Genomic DNA, 13,449 nt, shown 5'->3' with positions numbered 1-13,449 from the left:
ATGGATGTCCGTGAACCATCTGTCAGTCAATTTATTGAGTATCTCTTCTGTTCCTGAAAGTGAGAGAGTTGTCGCTCAGTCGTGTCCTACTCTTGGCGACCCCGTGGACTGTAGCCCACCAGGCTCCTCTGTCCACGGGATTCTCCAGGCAAGAAGACTGGAGTGGCTAGCCATTCCCTTCTCCAGGGGATCTTCACATCCCAGGGAGCAAACCAGATTCTTTACTGCCTGAGCCACCAAGGAAGCCTGGTTCTGTCATATCACAAAACCTTTAAAAAAAAAAAAGACCAATAATTCTGATATATGAATATACAATTATTTTCCTAGGAAAAGACCAAAGGGGAAAAAATGGAAGTACACGCGTACTCACTAAAGAAAACAGGTCTCTGTGGTCACAAAGTTAATAAACTTTTATTATTTGTTAGAACTCCAAAATGACATGAACTTAACTTATTCTCAAGGATAATAAATGGAAGATTTGAGATCACTCCTGGTAGTCATCCTTAGATATTTGGTAAGGTTTTCTGGTGGATTTCTTATCTAGGAAAAGTAAAAACCTCAGAAACCGAGGCCCTTCTGATTTTAATAGGGCTACCTTTTCCCAGCTAGCCTGCCAGGAGCCATTGCAATCTTATCCACACAGACTTACATGCACCTACATTCCTGGAAAGATTGCAATAAAGGTAAAAAGGGAGAAAGACCTCATTATGGGGCCACTTTCCATTTCAAGCTGCAGTTCCTTATAATCAAACAGCCCATCTTTACAAGCTAGTAATGAGGTTTTCTTTTAAAAAAAAGAAAAAAGAAAAAAAGCTTAGCAATAAAGATTCTGTTATCTAAAGAATTTATTTTTCTTTTCTTTACTCCATATTCTATTTTCTGATAAGTTGAAGATTTCCTCCATCCTAAATTGGTTCATTAAAAATATTCATAGACTTCCAAATTTACTTTAAGTTGAAAATTTTTTACCTCGGTTTTGTAAAAACTGTCTCCTCCAAACATTCCCATTTCTTCTGAATGCTCCCTACCTCAGGGAGAACAAAGTTTCAGCTTTCAGTAACCCTCTGAGCACAGCTCTCTGCCTCAGAGAGACCCAGATTCTCACAAAACCGCAACAGAGCAGAATGAGACATTGAATTCTTATTAGGTCTCACTGAAAAACCCATATTAACCCTTTCTAATGTCTTCTAGATCTTGGACAGTTGTGATAGAGTTTTGTTTGATGACAGAATCTGTATCAACTCTTGAAGTTCTTAGATTCACTATCATATACATTTTTCTCAATGTTCATTCATTGAACCAAAGTAGAAATGTAAAACTTGTTGGGGGAAGCTTAGTAATCTTTTCCTATATTTTCATCATCCTCAAATGTCTTGAACACAAACTGAATATTTACTAAATAATGCTTTGTGGTCCTTCGAGTCAAATGCTAAAACTTGATATGTTGAGAAATTTGACTAAAAGAAGCTCCAAGCCAAGGGGAAGAAATTCTTTAAGAATGAGCTGGTATGTCTTCAGTTTGAAAAATATGTAAATATGAACTTCTTTGACCTCTTCATGAGATAGATGTTTTTCTTTGAAAAAGAATTATTCATACAATCACTTATACCATAAACAAATCTCTTTAATTCCATCTTTGCTAGTCATATGGCGGTGGTGGTGGTTTAGTCACTAAGCCGTGTTCCACTCTTTGCGATACCATGGACTGTAGCCCACCAGGCCGCTCTGTGCATGGAATTCTCCAGGCAAGAATACTGGAGTGGGTTGCCATTTCCTTCTTCAGCGCTAGTCATAAAAGGGCTATTTTCCACTTCCACTTCTAATATTACCAGACCACGACAGGCAGCATGCAATCTTACAACACTGAAAAGTTATTTAAAAGCCCCACAGAAAAAGATCTGATAATCAAAAAGTGAGCAGTCCTTGCGGAATATTCTGATGATAAAAAATAATGCCCAACTCATAGCCTCTTTTGGGACTTAATGTCCAAAGTTTATATAGTTTATAACATCCTAAATCTATAAATGAGAAAATTGAGACCCCCAAGGCATCATGCTGTTTGCCTAAAGTTTTAATGGCAAAAACCACTGGTTTATATCAACAAACATCTACTGAACATCTATTCTATACCTGGTGCTAGACATGTTTTGGGATAAAGAGACACAGTTCCTGCTCCTCCTTTCCCCGTCCTACCCAAGTGGTTCACAGTCCAGTAGGGATTACTATCTAGGAAGCAGACATACAAACTGACAGGCATCTTTAAAACATATATATTTTAGCTGCATCGGGTCTTAGTTGCAGCACACCAGGTCTGCACTGGGTCTTAGTTACTGGACCAGCAATTGAACCCATGTTCCCTGCACTGCAAGCGGGATTCTCAACCACTGGAACACCAAGGAAGCGCTGAGTGATAGACATCTTGAAGTAGGAAGCCACAAAGTGAGCCCCAGGACCCAGAGAGCGAGAAATCAGATAACCCTCTCTGAATGGGGTAGACTGTGAACTGGCTCCTAAAGAAAAAGGACTGGCTCCCTGGGTCTTTCCGCATTCACATTAGACGACGTCTACTGTTAAAACATTTGGAACCCGAGTTTCGTTTTTGTCAGTGAATGGTAGTTTCTCTGGGTTAGAATATGGGGCTGAAGGAGTGAAAGCCATGAAGAGAAGGAAACCCAAGCCAGCGGTAGGCCTCACACCGACCACAAGGGGGAGGAGACCAGAGATGACTGATTCGGGCAAATCACTCCTCACTCTTCCTAAAAACTATGAGCTAGCAGGTTACATGGGCAGAACCTTCCTAACAAGTGATAGCTTTGTTTCCTGACATTCATTTTATCAGTCTGTGTTCTTTCCACTTTTCACAATCACTTTGACATGTAGAAAGACAATAGGAAATCTTCAAGAAAGAATATGCAAAACACAAATTCACTAATATGGGCATTTGCTGAGCTCTTGTTATGTGCAGTGTAGATATTTAAATATTTTAATCATACTTTCAAACCTTTTTAAAGAGATCTTGGTCTCTGGGTTTTTCCCATTTTTTTGTCTATCCGGCCCCTAAGTCAAAGGCATCCCTAGACGAGAAAGATTGTTACACAAATAACTCCAGGATGATACTGTGAAAATTACAGTTGCCCTACAGATAAGAGTGGATCCGTGTATAGAGGATGGAGCCCCACTGACTGAAGGAGACCAACAGACTAAGTATTGATGAAAGATGATGAGAAGACAGGCTGTAGAACACCCCCAGAACAGCTATAAATGACACGTTACCAAAAGTGGGATTTCTGGATATTTTAAATTTGTGTGTAGTGCCAGAGTGTGCAGAGCTGGAGAGTGGTGTTGGAAGTTCATTTATTCTATTTATGGAGGAACTACTCACGGAGGTGTGGGTTCTTCTCTGTCCTCCAGACTCTAAACAACAGGCTATCCTCTCGACCTCTGGAAGAGAGACCTAATTTCTGACCAGAATTTAGGACCTATGGTCTGACAAATCTATGAGGAAAATGTGTTGAAGATTTTAAATTGAGATTGTCACAGAAAAGCCAAAGTTTCCAATGGCCAGGAAACTTTTATGGGCTTCTTGAGGGGTGGAAAAATCATGCCTCATGGGTAAGGAAGTTCTCTGCCATAAAGATAAATGTGGTAAACAGCAACTTATGAATCAAAACTGGGTCACTTCCGACCTACTTCAAACTCATTCCTTGTCAGCTGTGTGAATTAGGCTCAACCAAGCAAAGTAATTTCCCACTGTCAATGGATCCCACATTAAAACAATATCACAAAGACTTAGCAAAGAGTACTGGTTGCTGGAAAATGTAGAAGTTGCTTTTGTTTGTTTTTCTCTAGTCTATCCCAGTCTACAAATATTTATATTTTCATCAGCATTTACTAGAAGAACTATTTACCAGATATTTCCAGCTCTCCACAATCTGACATGTGGTCATGTTGCATGTTTTCCACCCTTTTTGGTTGGCTCAGGCCATGTGAATGTTTCTGACAGAGAAATTGAAAAAAAAAATGAAATAAATCAGAGCATTTAATTGCTGTCTTGAGAGTCCTCAGCGCACTCTTCTGTCTGGCACAGAGGTCAGCTATGTTCAATATGGCGGCTGCTCTGTCAGCCACGATTCATGAGGGAAGAAAAAAACGTAACCTTCTTCTCATGGTCTACAGCCAGACCTAATTTCCCTTCAAGACACATTCCCACAGCCTGGCATTTTCAATGACTGCTGCTAATTTTCCTATATTATCCCCAAACTGCGCAGTCTCTTCACCTCACTTTTCTCCCTTAAAATCACAGGCTGTCATCTCCCGAGATCAAATCTGTTTATGTCTTCGGTTGATTTCTTGGAAGAGGCTTTACCTATACGGGAGATATTTTCCCTTTTCTTTGGTCTACAGCACTGACTAAATGTCAAAACAGAAGCTGGACTAGACAGTAAGGTGACAGCCAGTGTGGGTGGCGTCGGAGGATCACCAAAAGCCTTTAAATACTCCTTTGGCCCTGAATTCTCAAGACAGAAAAGAAATAGGTGGAGAATTATAATCAGTAAAATTTAGTAAGGACTCACTATGTGCCAGGCATTGTTCAAAGTGCCTTTCATTTAATCCTCACAACAACTGTAAGAATAGGTATATTATTACTGATCTAACAGCTGGATATCAAGGCATGGAGAAGCTAGGTAACACACAAGATCCCCCAGCCAGCAGAGGCATGTGACAGGATTTCATCCAAGACAGCCTCGCTCCACAGCGCGTGGTTTTGACCGTCTGTCTGCACTCACTCAACCCTGAATATTCATTGGAAGGATTGACGCTGAAGCTAAAGCTGCAATACTTTGGCCATCTGATGTGAAGAGCCCACTCATTGGAAAAGACCCTGATGCTGGGACGGATTGAAGGCAGGAGGAGAAGGGGACGACAGAGGATGAGGTGGTTGGATGGTATCACCAACTCAATAGACATGAGTTTGAGCAAACTCAGGGAGACGGTGAAGGATGGGGAAGCCCGGCGTGCTGCAGTCCACGGGGTCTCAAAGAGGGTGGATACAACTGAGTGGTTGAACAACAGCTACTATGCTCACCTGATGGTGCAGATGGTAAAGAGTCTGCCTGCAGTGTGGGAGACCTGGGTTCAATCCCTGGGTCAGGAAGATCCCCTGGAGAAGAGAATGGCTACCCACTCCAGTACTCTCGCCTGGAGAGTTCCGTGGACAGGGCAGTCTGGAGGGCTAGAGTCCATGGGGTCACAAAGAGTCAGACACAACTGGGTGACTAACACTTTCACTACACTCACCACTTCCTTAGGAATTGGGCGGGAGATGGGGAAATGCCATTCATATTTTGGAATAACGTTATTAAGCTTGAAAATTTATTGGGCTTGAAGAGAGGCCATGCTCTAATCCCTTTGAGAATGACTTTAGTTCCATTTATTTATCTCACAGTTTTGGAAATTTCAGCTTTTGTTTTACTTCACTGTGTTTTTGCCTTGTCTCTATACCAAGATTTTAACGTGTTGAAGACAATCCTTTGAAACCCTCTAGTGCCTATAACAGTGCCCCTGGTATAGTCCAGGGATTAGTTGCTAATTTGAATTTCTATGAGCAGGATTCTAGGGATCCGGGGTGGCACTAGTGGTAAGGAACCTGCCTGCCAATGCTGGAGACATAAGGGGAGTGGGTTTGGTCCCTGAGTGGGGAAGATCCCCTGGAGGAGGGCATGGCAACTCACTCCAGTATTCTTGCCTGGAGAATCCCATGGACAGAGGAGTCTGATGGGCTACAGTCTATGGGGTCGCAAAGAGCCAGACATGATTGAGCAACTTAGCACGCACGCACAAGCAGGATTCCATCTCAGCTTCCTCCTCGCCCTCCCATCCTGCTTAGGACCCTTTTATTTATTTATTTGACTGCACTGGGTTTCAGTTGAGATACGCAGGACCTAGTTCCTTGACCAGGGATCAAACCCAGGGCCCCCTGCCCTGGGAGGATAGAGTCTTAACCACTAGATTCCCCTGGGGAAGTCCCCTTAATCTTTCTTTTTTTTTTTTTTCTTTTTTAAGCTTCATTTAGAGCAGTTTAGTTTTATAGCCAGATTGAGAAAAAGGTACAAAGATTTCCCATACAGCCCCTCCTCCCACACATGCATAACCTCCCCCATTATCAAAATGTACAACATCACTCACCAGAATGATATGGTACATTTATTGTATCATCCAAAGTCCATTGTTTACATTAGGGTTCACTCTTGATATTGTATTCCTTTGGTTTTAGACAAATGTATAGTGACATATGCATCATTAGAATATTGTTCAGAGTATTTTCACTGCCTTAAAATTCCTCTGTGCTCTGCCTATTTATCTCTCCACACCATTCCTCCCAACAACAAAAACATCACCACCCCATCCCTGGCAACCACTGATTTTTCTATTGTCTCCAAAATTTTGTCTTTTCCAGAATGTCATACAGTTGGAATCAAAAGCCTGTAGCCTTTATAGATTGGCTTTTTTCAGTTAATAACATGCACTTAAGTTTCCTCCATGTCTTTTCATAGCTTAGTAACTCATTTCTTTTTCGTGCTGAAAATACTGTATTGTGTGGATGTACCACAGTTGTTGTTTTTTTTTTTTTAATCCATTTACTTACTAAAGGACATCTCACTTGCTTCCAAGATTCGGCAATTGTGAATAAAGCTTCTTTAAACATTCTTCTGCAGGTTTCCGTGCATACAAAAATTTTCAGCTCCTTTGGATAGATACTAAGGACTGTGACTGCTGGATCATGTGGTAAGACTATGTTTAGTTTTGTAGGAAACCACCAAACTGTCTTCCAAAGTGGCATTTTGCACTCCTACCCACAATGTATGAGAATTCCTGTTTCTTCGTATTTTCACTAGTGTTTGAGCTATTTTCCTAAGTACATAGTGGTGTCTTCTTGTTTTTATTTGTATTTACTTGATGACATATGATATGCAGTATCTTTTTATATTATTTTTTGCCACCTATACATCTTCTTGGGTGAGATATCTGTTAAGGTCTTTGGCCCATCTTAAAATTGAGTTATTTTCTTGTTTTTGTGTTTTGTGTTCTCTATATTTTGGATAACAGTTATCAGATGGTCTTCTGTAAATATTTTCTCCCAGTCAATGACTTGTCCTTCTAATTCTCCTAATGGTATCTTTTGAAGAACAGAAGTTTTTAATTTTAATGAAGTCTAGCTTATCAACTATTTCTTTCCTGAGTCTCATCTTCCATGTTTTATCTAAAAGTTCACTATCAAACCCAAGGTCATCTAGGTTTTCTCCCACTTTCTTCTGGGAGTTTTATAGCTTAGCATTTTACATTTAGAAAAATGATCCATCTTGAGTTAATTCTTGTGAGGGGTATAGGGCTGTGTCTAGATTCATGTTTTTGCATGTGGATATCTAATTGTTCCAGCATCATTTGTGGAAAACACTATCTCTGTTCCACTATATAGCCTTTGCTTCTTTGTCAAAAATCAGTTGACTATACTTGTGTGGGTCAACTTCTGGGCTTTTGATTCTGTCCCACTGTTCTATTCGTCTAGACTTTCACCAATATCACAGTCATGATTGCTACAGCCTTACATAAGTCTTGAAGTTTAGTAGCGTCAGTCCTCCAACTTTGTTCTTCAACTTCAGCATTGTCTTGGCTATATAGACATTGGCTCTTCATATATACTTTAAAATAAGTTTGGCGATGCACATAAAAGAACTTGCTGGGATTTTGGCTGGGATATGGGGCTCTTTTTGACTCCTCCTCTGACTTCTCGGGTGGGGGACTTTGGGGTTTGTAAACACATTTTAGAGAGGTCCTGTCTCCTCCGTTCTCCTCCTCTTTTTCCTTTCTTTCTCTAGTGAAGCTTTTAGTAAGACCAAGAAGAGGGTAGGACCAATGGGACAGTAAAAACAGCTCATGTCTGCCTTAAAATTTTAGCTGTTTTCTTGGGATAGAACGTGGAGGCAACTGTGATAGAATGAAAAGAGAAATGATCTAGGAGTCAGGACACAGGCTGGAATCTGGCTTTACTGCTAAATACCAGGAGGTTGTGCACCAGTCATTTGGTCAACATGGGCCTTAATTTCTCCATCTGTAGGAAATAATAACAGCTAATATTTGTTAAACATCTATTCTGAGTGAAAGAGAAGAGTGAAAAAGTTGGCTTAAAGCTCAACATTCAGAAAACTAACATCATGGCATCTGGTCCTATCACTTCATGGCACATAGATGGGGAAACAGTGGAAACAGCATCAGACTTTATGTTTTGGGCTCCAAAATCACTGCAGATGGTGATTGCAGCCATGAAATTAAAAGATGCTTACTCCTTGGAAGGAAAGTTATGAACAACCTAGACAGCATATTAAAAAGCAGAGATATTACTTTGCCAACAAAGGACTATCTAGTCAAGGCTATGGTTTTTCCAGTGGTCATGTATGGATGTGAGAGTTGGACTGTGAAGAAAGCTGAGAACCTGAAGAATTGATGCTTTTGAACTGTGGTGTTAGAGAAGACTCTTGAGAGTCCCTTGGACTGCAAGGAGATCCAACCAGTCCATCCTAAAGGAGATCAGTCCTGGGTGTTCATTGGAAGGACTGATGCTGAAGCTGAAACTCCAATACTTTGGCCACATGATGGGAAGAGCTGACTCATTGGAAAAGACCCTGATGCTGGGAGGGATTGGGGGCAGGAGGAGAAGGGGACGACAGAGGGATGAGACGGTTGGATGGTATCACCGACTCAATGGGCGTAAGTTTGGGTAAACTGTGGGAGTTGGTGATGGACAGGGAGGCCTGGTGTGCTGCAATTCATGGGGTCGCACAGAGTCAGACACAACTGAGTGACTGAACTGACTGACTGATTCTGATTTCTGATACTGTCCTAAGCAGTTTAAATGAAAGAAGACAAATAGATCCGTGGTTTTCAAGTTTTACTTTTATTCAAGGGAACCCTTTCTTAAAATAAAGTCTCACATGACTCCCTAATACATAGAACAGATAAAAGGGGAGCACTTATTTTATTTATAAGTTGAGAAGTATAACGTTTCCCAATGAGACAATGTAAAACACCATAATCTGTGACCACCATTGCATCCAACTCTGGTCTATAATATATTTGAATAGTGTGCACTTTCTTAGTTTAAAAATAACCAAAACTAAATTCACTCAAATTCTTGTGGATCCCTGAAGGCAGTTTTGTGGGACCTTTGGCTTTCACAGAGCACAGTTTAGGAGCCACTGGATGAGTTTATCTCTGGAGTCCCTTCTGAATCTCATATTCTTTCTACATCTGAATTGGGCTCAAGTGGCAAAAACTGCAGCCAAGAATACACGCAGGCCAGTCACTTTTCCCCACTTGAAAGAAGATGCCTCCTTTTCTCTTTTCCCATAGACCAATGCCCAATGTTAAAAAAAAAAAAAAAAAAAAAAAAACCATCACTAACACTTTTTGTTCAGTTCCTAAGTTGTGTCCGACTCTTTGTGACCCCATGGACTCCAGCACTCCAGGCTTCCCTGTCCTTCCCTATCTCCCAGAGTTTGCTCAAACCTTATGTCCATTGAGTCGGTCATGCTATCTACCCTTCTCATCCTCTGCCCTCTTCTCCTTTTGCCTTCAGTCTTTCCCAGCATCAGCATCAGGGTCTTTTCCAGTGAGTCAGCTTTCCCCTTTCACAAGTGATGGTGCTGAGTAGTACTGCTTATAGCTGTGACAGTCAGCGCGCTGCTTTGGGTTTCAGCGTGGATTCCCTGTGTGTAAATCTGGGTATTTTCAGAGGCATCAATTCAAGCTGTTAAACTTTTGAATGCCATCAGACCGGAAATTCAGGGAAGAGGAAGTATGAAATAATATCACATAGTGAATGTCAACAATGTTGCTAGGAGGGACAGAGGCGTTCCTGTCCCATTATTTACCTGTGGGATCCTGGCTAGCTGCTTTATATTTGGGGGTCTAGTTTCTTGAACCAGAGATCAAGTCTATGCCCTTTCCAGCTGAATCGTTTACTCTCTGAGTAGTTAACATGCTTCTGTGATCAGCTGCACTGCCTTCTGTCTTCATTGCTGCTCAGTTATCAGAAGCGCTAGTTTCATGGACAAGTATCCTATGTATACAAAGGGCCTCACAGTCAGAGGGCCCTGTGCTTGGGTAATGCTAAGCTGCTACAATCTTGAAATTCTTAATATTTTATCTTTCAACTTGGGTTTTGTAAGTGAAATCCAATGCACATAAGCAGAAGGGATACAGGCGAGACACATGTTCACCACGGTTCCTCACCACCCTGTTAGCATAACCTTCGAAATGTCCACCGGCCCAGAATTCCAGCGAAGCAACAAGGTGTGGAAGTTCAGTGAAGACCCAGGGCAAGCGTAAAGTGCATTACGTCCCTGACTCAGGAAGCAGGGGTGCTCACGGCTCTGAGAAACCAAGCTTTCTTTTCAAACCAGAACTTGCTTTAAATACAAAAAGAAAGCTATGGCATTCTAAAGCACATAAACAATCAAGGAATACTAACATATTTTTCATTACTCATTTTATTTCTCTGTATTAGCTAACCACTTATGCTGAAAATGATGACAAAGAAGGAAAGAGGAAGATGGGAAACCCATTTAGGTCTTTTTTTTCAGTCCTTCCTTGCTCATCAGTAAAGCGGATGGCAAAGAGTATTGGTAGAATGTGTGAGTATCAAGAAGTGAAATCAAAGCCGTTGAATTAATTTTGTAAAGTTTTCCCACTATTTTGTCAAGAGAAAAATATATATGCAGCCACAAGCTATGAAAAACAAATTGGATAATTTTGATAATTCCACATATGAGTGAAGTGCTCTTATATTTGCATTTAAAGCTGGCATTGCATGATATAAAATCAATGTTAAAATTCATCATAACATTTTAATCTTTCTTTACTTAGAACAACATTATATAGCAAATAAAAGACACAATGATATGAAATATGTAGGTCTAAAGTTAATAAAATATGTATAAGATCTCTGTGAGGAAAGCTATAAAACTCCAAAAAAAGAAATCAAAGTAAGTGTAAATAAAAGAAGAAATATTCCATGTTTATGGATAAGATTTGAGAAAGCATATTCTTTTCAATAAATGGTGCTAGAACAAGTGGACATCTACATGCAATTTAAAAAAATAATAATAATATTAATAATCTAGGGCTTCCCTGATGGCTCCGTGGTAAAGAACTTTCCTGACGATGCAGAAACCTCAGGTGAGGTCAGATCCCCGGTCTGGGAAGATCCCACATGCAGTGGGACAACGAAGCAAAGGCACCACAACTCCTGGAGCCCAAGAGGCCTAGAGCCCGTGTTCCACAGTAAGAGAAGCCACGGCGATGCGCAGCTGGAACGCTGCAGCTGGAATGCTGCAGCTGGAACGCTGCAGCTGGAGGGCAATCCCCACTCACTGAAACTAGAGGAAACCTGCACGCGTCCACGAAGATCCAGTACAGCCTACATAAATAAATGATAAATAAATCAGTCTTTACTTAAAAAAATTAAAAGTAATTTAGACTCTGGTCTTATCTTTCATGAAAATTAATTGTAAAAAGGTCATAGACCTATATGTAAAATACAAAACCACCAAAATTCTAGAAGATAACATGATAATATAGTAAAAAAAATCATATATTAGAAGATAATATAGTTAAAAAAATAGGCATATGGAAAAATCTCTCCTAGATTATCCTTTCTTTTTGCACTGCTACCACAATTCACTTTGTTTTTGACCCTAGATGTGTGAGTTTTCCACACATCAAGGAATTCTCCCAGAATCACTTGGGCATCTTACAATTTAACTTAATTCTGACACTGTCTATCTGGAGATCACATCATATCTCACAGATTAAGGGTTCAGCCCTACAAGACTGCCCTTCCCTCCTGGCAGACATCAATTGAAATTCTCAAGTACTTCTGACTGATCTGCTATAAATCTACATTCTCATGACCTCTTCTTTTGGATCAATAATTTGCTAGAATGGCTTACAGAACTCAGGAAGACACATTTACCGGTTTATTATTAAAGGATACAGATGGAATAGATTCATAGGGCGTGGTATGGAGAAGAGTTCTAATCATAATAGCTTCTGTTTCAATAGAATTGGGGTAAAATACCGTTCCCCCTGGAGTAAGTGAAGTGAAAGTGAAGTTGCTCATTCCTGTCCGACTCTTTGCGACCCCACGGACCCCATGGACTGTAGCCTACCAGGCTCCTCGTCCATGGGATTTTCCAAGCAAGAATACTGCAGTAGGTTGCCATTTCATTCTCCAGGAGATCTTCCCCACCCATGGATTGAACCCCGGTCCCCCACATTGTAGGCAGACGCTTTACCATCTGAGCCACCAGGGAAGTCACCCTCTAGTAGGAAATAATGACACACTTCAGTATTCTTGCCTGGAAAAGTCCACAGACAGAGGAGCCTGGAAGACTGCAGTCTAAGGGGTCGCAAAGAGTCAGGCATAACTGCGCAACTGGGCATGCACGCACTCAGCATCCTTCCAGCATACAGACGTGTTCACCCAACTCTACCTTTGGAATTATCATGGAGGCTTCATCATGTAGGTATGAGCAGTCACTAACTCAACTGCCAGTCCCTGTCCCCTTCCTAGAGGATGGGATTTGGGGGTGGTGAGGCTGAAAATCCTAATCATGGCTTGGTCTTTTTGATAACAGGCCTCCATCTTGAAGTTACCAGGAGTGAACCAAGAGTCACCTCATTAGAACAAAAGACGCTCTGATCACCCAGGAAATTTTAAGAGATTTAGGAGCTCCATGTTAAAAACTGAGGTCAAAGACTATATATTAGAACTAATAGTAGAAATAGTAGACAAGAGAGCTCCTGGTGCTTTTATAACTTAGGAAATTACTACAGTTTTAGAAGTTCATTGTCAGGAACAGGGGCAGAGACCAATGTATTTATTTTTTCTATTATTTCTCACTAGATGATCTTGGGTTTGGCAGCGAGTTTTTTAAGACATAATACCAAAACAAAATCCATGAAAAAACTAGTTGGATTTCATTAAAATCTAAAATCTCTGCTCTGTGAAAGATACCATCAAGAGTATGAAAAGACAAGTCACAGATTTTAGGAAGAAAATATTTGCAACAGACATATCTGAGAAAGGACTTGTGTCCAACATATACAAAGAACACTTAAAACTTGACAATAAGAATTGTTGATTAAAAAGTGGGTAAAAGATCTAGACAGATACATCACCAAAGAAGATATACAGATGCAAATAAGCAAATGAAAAGATGCTCAAATCATATGTCATTGTATATGTGTGCACGTGTGTATTTAGTCACTAAGTTGTGCTCAATTCTTTGTAACCCCATGGACTATATATAGCCCACCACACTCCTCTGTCCATGGGATTTTCCAGGCAAGAATACTGGAATGTGTTGCCATTTCCTTCTCCAGGGAATC

The sequence above is a fragment of the Odocoileus virginianus genome, chromosome 4, assembly GCF_023699985.2.
Source record: "Odocoileus virginianus isolate 20LAN1187 ecotype Illinois chromosome 4, Ovbor_1.2, whole genome shotgun sequence".
NCBI classification, from domain to species: domain Eukaryota; kingdom Metazoa; phylum Chordata; class Mammalia; order Artiodactyla; family Cervidae; genus Odocoileus; species Odocoileus virginianus.
Note: the sequence above shows the minus strand (reverse complement) of the source record.